General features: G+C 50.0%; 1 long non-coding RNA gene and 1 other non-coding gene across 2 annotated transcripts; both read right to left on the bottom strand.

Annotated features, from left to right (window-relative positions):
• Positions 1 to 1,447: 1,447 nt before the first annotated feature.
• Positions 1,448 to 7,206, bottom strand: LOC740467 (uncharacterized). Its single transcript, XR_010153104.1, has 3 exons — positions 6,898 to 7,206; positions 6,577 to 6,695; positions 1,448 to 1,784 (listed from the first exon to the last, which is right to left on the bottom strand). It is a non-coding gene; the product is annotated as an uncharacterized LOC740467 (long non-coding RNA).
• On the bottom strand, positions 6,355 to 6,541 carry LOC112206167 (small Cajal body-specific RNA 16). The gene has a single exon (XR_002940367.1). It is a non-coding gene; the product is annotated as a small Cajal body-specific RNA 16 (non-coding RNA).
• Positions 7,207 to 12,840: the final 5,634 nt, after the last annotated feature.

The raw sequence follows: 12,840 nt of genomic DNA, 5'->3' as shown, positions 1-12,840 counted from the left end.
GGCTGTTTATTTATTTAAGTAATTAGTTAATTTTTTTTTTGAGACAAAGTCTTGCTCTGTCTTCTAGGCTGGAGTGCAGTGGTGTGACCTTGGCTCACCGAAACCTCCGTCTCCTGGGTTCAACTGATTCTCATGCCTCAGCCTCCCGAGCAGCTGGGATTACAGGTGCCTGCCACACCTGGTTGAATTTTGTATTTTTAGTAGAGATGTGGTTTCACCATGTTGGTCAGGCTGGTTTCGAACTCCTGACCACCCGCCTCGGCCTCCTAAAGTGCTGGGATTACAGGCGCAAGCCACCATGCCCAGCCAATGAAGGCTCTTCATTGTCTTGGGGTCTAGTGACAGAGAAAAGGCAAGCAGGTTCATTGTTAAGGAGCCACTTTCAGGCAGTGTGTCTGCAGACACTTCATGCAGAGACAAGGTGGCACCCTGAAGGTGGAGGATTCCTGGGAAGGTTCAGCCTCAGCTTCTGTCACTGCCTTGGGACACTCATTCCCATCCTGTCCTGATTTCCCTGTTACTGGCAGACTCTTCTGCCTTAAGAGCTTGCAGACCAACAATGACCTCTTGGAGACTCAGGCACTCTCCTCGGGGTGATAATGAGGAAAGCTCTCCTAAGTATCAACAGCTCTGTCCATTTTCCACGCTATAAATAAGATGTTACTGCTCAGGGGAGCCTAGGATCTAATCCTTCCAATCAAACTCCCAAACCAAGATTGAACCAACTCCTCAAGGAACTGTGCACATGGGCAGCAGCTGCTTGCAAAGACTCATATTCCAAGGACAGACAAGTCACCCCCAGCCCCTGTGGGGAAGCCGGCCTTCTGCATACAGGAAAGACACCACACAGGAGAACGAGTCAGTAACTGGGCATCAAAGTGGTTTATTCCAGAAATGTCAATATACACTTTTTTTTTCCCCAGTATATATCACATCTTAACACAATATATTACTTTGGGCGATTAATACATTTCCTTCCTCTAAAGACAAGCATGTAGAGGAGAATGTAGGTAACTGTTTATCACGGGGTATACACTCTTGTGAGTGGCCCAAATTGTGCAAACAAGGAGGTAAAAAAACAACAGCCTGGCTGGGTGCAGTGGCTCATGCCTGTAATCCCCGCACTTTGGGAGGCCGAGGCGGGCGGATCACCTGAGGTCAGGAGTTCAAGACCAGCCTGGCCAACATGTGAAACCCTGTCTCTACTAAAAATAAAAAATTAGCTGGTTGTGGGGGCATGTGCCTGTAATCCCAGTTACTTGGGAGGCTGAGGCAGGAGAATCGCTTGAACCTGGGAGGTGGAGGTTCTGCAGTGAGCCAAGATCATGCCACTGCACTCCAGCCTGGCGACAGAGTGAGACTCCATCTCAAAAACAAAAAACAAACAAAAAAAACGACAGCCTACAGTAAGTCTTACCTCGGCTCTCCTGCCCTGGGAGCAGGGAGGCATCTTTCCGTGGCAAATAGCACCCGTCAAGACCCCAAACCTTCGTCTACTGCAGCACCCCAGGGAATTTCACAGCTGAAAATGCTTTGTGCCGGGCGTGGTAGCTCATACTTGTAATCCCAGCACTTTGGGAGGCCAAAGCAGGTGGATCACCTGAGGTCAGGAGTTCGAGACCAGCCTGGCCAACATGGTGAAACCTCGTCTCTACTAAAAATACAAACAATTAGCTGGGCGTTGTGGCAGGCACCTGTAATCCCATCACTTGAACCCAGGAGGCGGAGGATGCAGTGAGCCGAGGTCACACCACCACACTCCAGCCTGGGCCACAAGAGCGAAACTCTGTCTCAAAAACAAAAACAAACAAACAAAAAATGCTTTGAAAGAGGAGAAAAGTGACAACAATATAGCTACCACGTCTAAAGTGCTCCCAGGCCCCAGCCCAAACCCCACAGCCCTCTCCTGAGTGCTTTATAGGATTTGCTCATTTAACCCTCAAATGTACCAATCTGGGCCAGTGCAGTGGCTCATGCCTGTCACCCCAGCATATTTGAAGGCTGAGGCAGGAAAACTGAGGCCAAGAGCTTGAGACCAGCCTATAGGCAACATAGTGAGACTCTGTCCCTTATTAAAACAAAACAAAAGCAGCAATCTGGTGGGAGGCATGGTCATCTTCAGTGTCCCCATCTTACTGAAGAAGTAATGGAGGTACAAACAGGGAGGGACCTGCCCGAGGTCCAGCAGGCTGGTGGGGAGCTGGGATCAGAAACCCCACATGGACAACGTGGTAGCCTCCGCTTCTAAGTGCTAAGGAGGCACTTGCTGGGTTGTTTGAACCCACCTGCTGCTGCGCTCCCAAAACTTCCCATGGGACCAGGCCTCCCCTCTGCAGCCAAAGTTCCTTTAGATGATGAGAGGCTACACACTCAGACACATGGCCGGCGGGCACAGGAACCACAGAGTACGTGGTCACCTTGGCGTTTATCTATTTATAGCCATACACAACAGGGTCTTAAGCAGTCACCATTCAAAACATATGTGGTCAAGAACTAAACCAAACAAACCTGGATGATCCTAGGCCAAAACAATTCCTTTCCAGGCACACAGGCCCAGCAGAGACAAAACCAGATATTCATTCACCACACTCACAAGTCTTCCAGAAACTGACCTGCAAAGAAAAGTATATGCATCAGTTCTTATTCTACTTTACCAAGTCTGAATATTTAAAACTGTGAGCTCCACGAGATACTCTCTAAAATCTAAAATCCACCTTCCACCTAGAACATGACATGGGAGGTACCCTGGGATTCTGCCCTGCTGGGAATGGGCCCCCATCCACCCCTCATTCTTCCAAGTCTATAGGTACCACTGAGCCAAGGGCTGGTCACCTCCTACTCAAAGACATCACAGGGACTTCCTAACCTCATCTTTCCCTTTCTTTTTTTTTTTTTTTTTGAGACGGAGTTTCACTCTTTTTTGCCCAGGCTGGAGTGTGCAATGGCGTGATCTCGGCTCACCGCAACCTCCGCCTCCTGGGTTCAAGCGATTCTCCTGCCTCAGCCTCCTGAGTAGCTGGGATTACAGGCATGTGCCACCACGCCCGGCTAATTTTGTATTTTTAGTAGAGACGGGGTTTCTCCATGTTGGTCAGGCTGGTCTTGAACTCCCGACCTCAGGTGATCCGCCCGCCTTGGCCTCCCAAAGTGCTGGGATTACAGGTGTGAGCCACCACGCCCGGCTCTAACCCATCTTTCTCCAGGCTGTCATCTGTAGACCACCACATTGCCCTTAGAAACCTGCTTGTTAAAAAAGCCACTTGAACTTTGACATTCAAGGCCCCACAACCTGGTTATCAACCACATATTCCAACTTCACTTTTCTTCCCTTCCCTCCAGCCACATATTACTCAGTACAGCTCTCACTAGGGAGCTCCCCACATCCTTCCATGCTTCCCGCCTTTTGTCACATTTCAGCAGATGGAAACAGCCTTTACTTCCCCGAGAGGGTCCCGTCCCCTGAAGGGTCCAACAGAAAATGTCCTTTCCTGTTGTTCCATAGTGCCTACTGACATCGCTAGATTCTAAGCCCCTAACACCAGGGACCATACTTTTCTTTATATTCCCTCCAAGGCGTATGACTCAATGTTCTGACCCCTGTAGGTACTTAATTGCACTGATGATGTCACTTCTCAATCTGTGTGCTAACAAAAAACAGGCAAAGACAGAAGGAAGACGCTGCTTCATGAAGGAGCAGGCTAAACTACAGCCGAGAAAATCAATATTACATTCCATAAACAGGCCAGGTGCAGTGGCTCAGGCCTGTAATCCCAGTACTTTGGGAGGCTAAGGCAGGCGGATCACCTGAAGTCAGTTCAAGACCAGCGTGGCCAAAATGGCGAAACCCCGTCTCTACTAAAAATACAAAAATTAGCCGGGCATGATGGCATGTGCCTGTAATCCCAGCTATTTGGGAGGCTGAGGCAGAAGAATCGCTTGAACCCGGGAGGCGGAGGTTGCAGTGAGCTGAGATCGCACCACTGCACTCAGCCTGGGCAACAGAATAAGACTCCTTCTCAAAAAAAAAAAAAAAAAATTCCATAAACTGTTATTGTCTCTGTTGGAGACCCCCAGGAGAAATCAACATGAAGGTTCTCCCAAAAGCATAATCTCAACCTTCAGCCAAGACGGGAGGAAGAGCAGGAGATGCAAAAGGGTTCTGTGTGCCATGACTCCCAGAAAGGTGGCACTGCTCCCTCTAATGCACTGTAGACCAACACAGCAGCCACTAGCCACATGTGACTATTTACAGTTAGAATAAAAAATGTGGACTCACAGTCACCAAATGCTCAACAGCTACATGTGGCTTGCGGCTGCTCTGGATAGCATAAAATGGTCAGATAGGCCATTTCCATCATTGCAGAAAGTGCTGCTGGACAGCACATCATCTATGTTCTGCACATAGTGCTCTTTTGCAATTACAGATTTGTCTGTATCATCCTCTTACATAAAACCCATAAAGGGGCAGGGCAAGGTGGTTCAAGCCTGTAATCCCAGCACTTTGGGAGGCCGAGGTGAGCAGATCACCAGAGGTCAGGAGTCTGAGACCAGCCTGGCCAACGTGATGAAACCCCGTCTCTACTAAAAATACAAAAATTAGCCGGGCATGGTGGCGTGCGCCTGTAATCTCAGCTATTTGGGAGGCTGAGGCAGGAGAATCGCTTGAATCCGGGAGACGGAGGTTGCAGTGGGCCAAGATCACACCACTGCACTCCAACCTGGGAGACAGAGCAAGCTCCATTTCAAAAAAAACAAAACAAAAACCCCAAAAATCCCATAATGGTATCCCATTATTCTTAGGCCAAAGACCAACATCCTCGCCTGAGCCGCAAGGCCCTGTATGGCCTGGCCTTCCCTATCTTTTTTTTTTTTTTTTGAGACAGGGTCTCACTCTATCACCCAGGATGGACTGCAGTGGCACCATCATGCCTCACTGCAGCTTTAAGCCCCCCACCTCAGCCTCCCAAGTAGCTGGGATCACAGGAATGGGTCACCACACCCAGCTTACTTTTTTGATTTTGCATAGAGACAAGGTCTCGTGTTACCCAGGCTGATCTTGAACTCCTTGGCTCAAGCAATCTTCCAGCCTCAGCCTCCAAAAGTGCTGTGATTACAGGTGTGAGCCGCCGCGCCCAGCTCCTCACCTTTTTAGCTTCATTTCCCACCATTCTCCACTTTGCTTTCTGGGCTACAAAGGCCTTCTTTCAGTTCCTTCACCAGCTGCACCTGCTGGGGCACTGTGCCCAGCAAACTTCTACCCATCCTTCAGATTCTAGCTCAAGGGTTTCATCCTCAGAAAAGCCTTCTAGTCTCCATCGGATCTTTTTTTTTTTTTTTTTAAATAATTAAAAAACATAGAAATGAGGTCTTACCATGTTGCCCAGGCTGGTCTCGAACTCCTGAGCTCAAGTGATCCTCCCACCTTGGCATCCCAAAGTGCTCAGATTACAGGTGTGAGCCACCACACCCGCCAGATCCTTGGGATATATGTTCTTATGTTGCCTTCCTTCAGAGCACTCACTTTGGCTTGAATTATGCCTTTTTTTTTTTTTTTTTTTTGAGATGGAGTCTTGCTCTGTCACCCAGACTGCAGTATAGTGGCGCGATCTCGGCTCACTGGAACCTCCACCTCCCGGGTTCAAGCGATTCTCCTGCCTCAGCCTCTTGGGATTACAGACATATGCCACTGCACCCAGCTAATTTCATGTTGGCCAGGCTGGTCTTGAACTGTTGACCTCAGATGATCTGCCTGCCTCGGCCTCCCAAAGTGTTGGGATTACAGGCATTAACCACGGCGCCCGGCCTGAATTATGACTTTTTTTTTTTTTTTCTCAGAGTTTTGCTCTTGTTGCCCAGGCTGGAGTGCAGTGGTGTGATCTCGGCTCCCTGCAACCTCTCCACCTCCTGGGTTCAAGCGATTCTCCTGCCTCAGCCTCCTGACTAGCTGGGATTACAGGCACATGCCACCACACCCACCTAATTTTTTGTATTTTTAGTAGAAGTGGGGTTTCATCATGTTGGCCAGACTGGTCTCGAACTCCTGACATCAGGTGATCCACCCGCCTCGGCCTCCCAAAGTGCTGGGATTACAGGCATGAGCCACTGCACCTGGCTGAATTATGCCCTCTTAAGTGTGATCATTTAACCTTGTCTCCCTAACTGGGTTGTAGTTCCCAGAGAACAAGGGCCATGACTGTTGTCTTCATCTCTGTATCCGTAACATTTAACATGATGTCAGGCCAATGTATCAACAAATGTTTATTGAATGAAAGACATGACAGTAACATTGTTTATGAAGTTTTGAAAAGCAAGGGCTCTCTGATACTAACTACAACCATTTTCTTTAAACGTAGGTCCTGTTTGCAGTATCATACATGATCATCAAACTGCTGCTAGAATGCTCACACCTGTTACTGCAAATTCAAAACCCAGGAAAGACTTCTCCCGGGAATTTACTTTAGGTCAGGGTTGGGCTGCCTGGTACAATGCTGCACCCACAACTTGGCAGGCTCAACAACACAGGAGCCTTTCCCCAGACCGTCTGCCCTGAACACTTTGTCTCCATGCTTGACATACCTGGATGCCCTGCTGAGGTCACTTCGAATGCTCTCATCAACGAGGGGCAGGAAGAAAATAGTGGTTGCTGCATGTTTTCAGCCAATCGTCGGGGGATATTTCTCATTTTCTGTTGAAACCTTGGGGAAAAAGTAACATAATGTGCTTTAAAAGGACAAAAGTCATTCGACGCTTACCACACTCCTAGAAACCTGGGCTAACCCAGCCAGGGACCCCAGTGCTTTTCTGCTGGCTACGGGGCCTCCCTACAGCTCCTCATTCCAATTTCGGTGGCTGTGTGCGGACCAAGTTCTCGTTTGTCGCCTCCCGTCCAAGCCCTACTTGCGATGGGAGAAGCCGTCCCCGAAATCCCGGGCGCCGTGGAGGGGCTCTGGTCTCTGGGTCTCTGGTCACCCGGTCAGTGCCTCCAGCCCCCGGCAGAGCTCTGTTATCGTCCCGGGGCGAGCCCAATTCCGCAGGCTAGGGCCGATGGCGGCGGAACTGTGGTCAGGGCTGCCCTGAGTCATCCTGCGGACCGCGAGTCGGCGACCACCAGGAGGCGAGAGCGGGTTTCCCCTCCAACAGGCCAAAGCACGTGTCTCCAGTTACTTCCCACTCCCCCGGGCGGAAGTAGCTCCGCCAGCAACTTCCGGCCGGAAGTGATAACTTACCATAGAGATAGCAGCTAGAGAGTCGATGACTTTGGATCTGGGTCATCCAAGCCGGACTTAAAGGGGTCGCAGCCCGCGCGATGTGATTAGTGGGGACTAGAGCCTGGGCCAGAGGGGAGGGCCCTGGAGCGAGGGAATCAGAAGGAACATCCCATTTCTTGAAAGCCCGCTGGGTGCCTGGAGCCGTGAAAGCATTATCTCTCTACTCCTCATGCAACCCTCTGAATTAAGTGCAAAGACCACTCCTGTCTTGTAGATGAGAAGTGAGGCGCTCCGGAGATGCTTGGTTATTTTTCCAAGCACAGCCGGCCAGGAAGTGGCACAGCTGGGTTCACACCTAAGTCATTTCGGCTCCAAACCCAATGCCCTTTCCACCACCCCAGGTGGCAGGAAGGAGAAAGCTCAAGAGCAGAGGGGCTATGTGAAGATGCAGGCCGTCCTGGTCTTTCGGGATACCCCCTGAAAAGCCTATTGCTCCAAAAGACCTGGTAGATTCCCGACAGTTCACTGTCTGTGGGCAGAGGAAGCAACGAACAGGAATCTTGCTCTGAGTCTAATCCCACAACCAAGGAAGAATTGCTGGACCTTGTGTCAGAGGCGTTTGAACCAGACAACTCCATCTTGAATAGGGGCTGGGTAAAATAAAGCTGAGACCTACCTGGATGCATTGCTAGGTCATACAGCTCATAAAGACCTTGCTGATCAAACAGGCTGCAGTAAAGAAGACGGCCAAAATCCTCCAAAACCAAGATGGCTATGAGAGTGACCTCTGGTTGCCCTCACTGCTACACGCCCACCAGCGCCATGACAGTTTACAAATGCCATGGCAACATCAGGAAGTTACCCTACATGGTCTAAAAGGGGGAGGCATGAATAATCCACCCCTTGTTTAACATATCACCAAGAAATAGCCATTAAAAAAAAAAGGCCAGGTACACTTTGGGAGGCCGAGGCAGATGGATCACTTGAGGTCGGGAGTTCGAAACCAGCCTGACCGACAGGAGTTCGAAACCAGCCTGACCAACCTGGTGAAACCCCATCTCTACTAAAAATACAAAATTAGCCAGGTGTGGTGGCACACACCTGTAATCCCAGCTACTTGGGAGTCTGAGGCAGGAGAATCGCTTGAACCCAGGAGGCGGAGGGTGCAGTGAACCAAGATTGCACCACTGAGGCCAGGCATGGTGGCTCGCCCCTGTAATTCCAGCACTTTGGGAGGCCAAGGTGGGCAGATCGCCTGTGGTCGGGAGTTTGAGACCAGCCTGACCGACATGGAGAAACCCCGTCTCTACTAAAATTACAAAAAATTAGCCAGGCGTGGTGGTGCATGCCTGTAATCCCAGCTACTTGGGAGGCTGAGGCAGGAGAATTGCTTGAACCAGGCAGGTGGAGGTTGCGGTGAGCCGAGATTGCGCCATTGCACTCTAGCCTGGGCAACAACAGAGAAACTCTGTCTCAAAAAATAAATAAAATAAAATAAAATAAAATAAAATAAAGACCGTGCCACTGCACTCCAGCTTGGGTGACAGAGCGAGATTTTTATGACCGCACCTCCTTCACAATGTCTTTGAGTTGTCTCACTCACATTCAACAATACATACTGTTAGTTTTATTAACTCGGAAATATTTAACTTACATTTTTGTTTTGATGCAGGAGCTACAGTTCTGTTTTGTTTTACCATATTTCGTGAGTTTACATAAGAATGAAAGGATATAATTGTATAATCAGCTTAACTGGAGTAAACAGGTTGTAAACAACCCAAGTGGCTTCAGGCAGGCATTGGGCTCACCTGGTTGGAGCAGAAGCCGGGTGCCCCAGGAGGGGAGCCTCCAGGTTTCTTTTGTGTGGGTGACCCCCGTCAGTACCACTTGGAGTGGGAGAGGGACTTTTCTCGAAGCAGGGGTGAAGGCGTCCTGGACAGGCGAAAACTACAGGCATCTACTCCATGGCCCTACCTCTGCCCCCTGGTGGTGGCTCTTGGTGGCGCTGCTGACCACAGGTGATGTTAGAAACAAGCCAGCCGTGCACCTAGCAGGTCTTCTCCGGGGCTGCCTGTCTGACCTGCAGGATAGAGTCCACATGATTGCTTTCCCCCTCTTTTTCCATTTCTGCTTCATTAGGAAAAAACAAAACTCAACAAATCACCCTTACCTGTTCTGGCCCTGTTGATCTGACCTCCTTTCATCACCTTGGTGCCCACACAGACCCCTGCTCCTACCATTCTGCCCAGCCCAGCTCCCAGACACTCCGCGCATCCGCACTCCAGCCGAGCACACCTGCCCTTTGAAGCCAGCTCTGGTCCCAGGTGATGGTTTCTTCTCACATGCTCTCTGGTGCCAATTCTTTGACATATCCTGTGTCCCCTGGGCTATTTGTTACACACCTTTCGATGAACACATCTGGTCTCTGTTGAGTGGGGCTGTTCTCTCTAAAGGCAGGGTGTTGTCAGCGTCCTCAGCCTTATCGGGAAGATGAGGTCTGCAGCAGGAACCTTTGCCCCCACCTCCCCAGACGAGAGAGGATGAATCCCCCGGAGCTGGGAGGGCTGCAGGAAACAGAGATACACATCTCCTTCCTGGCCAGATGCTTGCTACGCCACAGACCCTGCCAGCAGGTCCTGGCACTGCTGCCAGAGAGACTGTGGTGAGAGGCCAGGCATGATGGCTCATGCCTATAATCCCAGCACTTTGAGAGGCTGAGCAGGTGGATCACCTGAGGTCAGGAGTTCCTCAACATGGTGAAACCCCGTTTCTATAAAAATACAAAAATTAGCCAAGCATGGTGGCAAATGCCTGTAATCCCAGCTACTGGGGAGGCTGAGGCAGGAGAATCACTGGAACCTGGGAGGCGGAGGTTGCAGTGAGCTGAGATCACACCACTGCACTCCAGCTGGGACCACAGAGTGAGACTCCATCTCAAAAAAAAAAAAAAAGAGAGAGAGAGAGGAGAGAGAGAATGTAGTAAGAGCATTCTTGAGTTCTTGGGAGAGACTTGGCATGTGGCCCCTGAAGGTGAGCAAACTTGGACATAGAGCCTGTCACTTGTTCTTCTCTGGGGAGCTCTGAGACCAAAGTCTTCTTTAGTTGCTGCGCTCTGCGAGGCCAAAAGGATGGTGGTATAACAGGTCTGGGAAGGAAAGGATGGTTACTGAGATCGGCCAAATAATGACCGTCACCCCAAAGATGTCCACACCCCAATCGACGGAACCTGTGAATATGTCACTTTATGTGGCAAAAGAGATTTTTGTGGATGTGAAGAACCTTGAGATGGGGGATTATTTTAGATTATCCAGGTGGGCTCAGTGTAATCACAGTGATCTCTACAAAAGGGAGGCAGGGGACTCCTAACCATCTTCTGCACCCTACTCCTCGTTTCCAATAAAGCTATGTCCTTAGATAGTGAAAAATAAAAAAGGGGGAGGCAGGAGGGCCATCAATAGAGAAGAGACGTGAGGATGGAAGGAGAGAGGGAGAGAGAGTTGGAGAAGTGTGGCAGTGGGATTTGAAGGTGCAGGAAGGAACCATGAGCAAGTGTTTTTGTGTGGGCAAGTCTGTGCAAATCTACCACAAAGTCCAAGGAAGCTGAGAGGCTAAAGAAACAGGCTGACACAACCAGTTTTGTTTTGTTTTGTTTTCTTTTTTTGAGATGGAGTTTCTCTCTTGTTGCCCAGGCTGGAGTGCAATGGCGCGATCTCAGCTCACCACAACCTCCGCCTCCCGGGTTCAAGCGATTCTCCTGCCTCAGCCTCCTGAGTAGCTGGGATTACAGGCATGCACCACCATGCCTGGCTAATTTTGTATTTATAGTAGAGAGGGAGTTTCTCCACATTGGTCAGGTGGGTCTCGAACTCCCGACCTCAGGTGATACGCTTGCCTTGGCTCCCAGAGTGCTGCGATTACAGGCGTGAGCCACCACACCCAGCCCTTTCTTTTCTTTTTTTTTTTATTTTTTGAGATGGAGTCTGTTGTCCAGGCTGGAGTGCAGTGGCACGATCTTGGCTCACTGCAACCTCCACCTCTCGGGTTCAAGCAATTCTCCTGCCTCAGCCTCCCGAGTAGCTGGGATTACAGACGTGCACCACCACGCCTGGCTAATTTTTTGTGTTTTTTGTAAAGATGGGGTTTTACCATGTTGGCCAGGCTGTTCTCAAACTCCTGACCTTAGGTGATCCACCCGCCTGGGCCTCCCAAAGTGCTGGGATTACAGGCGTGAGCCACGTGCCCGGCCTAGTTTCTTACAAAGAAAAATTTAATAGGGGCTTATAAACAGAAGCTGGGTCTGTCTCAGAAGACAGTGGGACAAGATAATGGACCCCTAGGGCTTATGTACCTTAGGGAAGGGGCGGTTCAGAAGGGATGGATAGGATAATTAGAGCTGGATTTACAGTAAGTACCTGTCCTTAGTCAAGGAACAATAGATGAACTGGAAATCTTAGAGAAGTTTCCAGAACAGGGGTTAATCAGAAGACATGGCAGATTCACATCCAAGATGGAGTTGCTTTGGCCTCTACAGCAAGGAGTGCAGGAGGCCTCTAGAAGCTGGAGAAGGCAAGAACACAGATTTTCACCTGGAGCCTTCGGAAGGAAGCATGGTAGCCAACACCTTGGTTTGTCACACTTAGAGCTACAAGGGAGTTTGGAAAGTGTAGCCACTTTCTGTCCAGTGGAACTGTGTCTGGAGTTGTCCCAAAAGTGGTGGCAGGGAAATTCCTGAAAAGGATTGCCCCAAACTCTCCCAGGATGGGGCCAGTTGGAATTCCAAAGAAACAAGCATTAAATGCCAGGGTGATGATTCCAGAGCATTTCTTAGGGGAACGTGCACGCAGAGGGCTGCAGCACGCTGGAGGGGGTCAGAGAGAAGAGAGATGCTTTGCCCGGGTTTGCCCGGAATAAGGGGTCGGGTTATGGAGTTTATATGGGGTTTAAGGAATTTGGCTCGGGGCAGTGGCTAGTTTCTATGTGCGTAGCAACATGGTTCATCTTTCAGTGTTTCAGTCAACAACCTAAACAACTTTATGAGTGCCTGGGAAGGTACAAGGCCCCAGCTTGGGTTCAAGCCTGTAGGGAAAGCAGGCAGCTGGCGGGGTCACAGGCAGGCAGGATACTGTGTTTCTCATTCAGGACATAGAAACAAAGCATGGGACAGCCGAGCACGGTGGCTCACACATGTAATTCCAGCACTTTGCGGGGCTGAGGCTGGTGGATCACTTGAGGTCAGGAGTTTGAGATCAGCCTGGCCAAAATGGTGAAACCCCGTCTCTACTAAAAATACAAAAATTAGCTGAGTGTGGCAGTGGATGCCTGTAGTCCCAGCTACTCAGGAGGCTGAGGCAGGAGAATTGCTTGAACCCAGGAAGGGGAGGTTGCAGTGAGCCGAGATCGCACCATTGCACTCCAGCCTGGATGACAAGAGCGAAACTCCATCTCAAAAAAAAAGAAAGAAAGAAGAGAAAAAGAAAAAAAAGGAAAGCACAGGGAAGCCGGGCATGGTGGCTCACACCTGTAATCCCAACACTTTGGGAGGCCGAGGCTGGTGGATCACTTGAGGTGAGGAGTTCAAGACCAGCCTGGCCAACACAGTGAAACCCCGTCTCTACTAAAAATACAAAAATTA

The sequence above is a fragment of the Pan troglodytes genome, chromosome 19 (assembly GCF_028858775.2).
Source record: "Pan troglodytes isolate AG18354 chromosome 19, NHGRI_mPanTro3-v2.0_pri, whole genome shotgun sequence".
NCBI classification, from domain to species: domain Eukaryota; kingdom Metazoa; phylum Chordata; class Mammalia; order Primates; family Hominidae; genus Pan; species Pan troglodytes.
The sequence above is the reverse complement of the archived record's forward strand: the minus strand, read 5'-3'. Positions and strand labels throughout refer to the sequence as shown.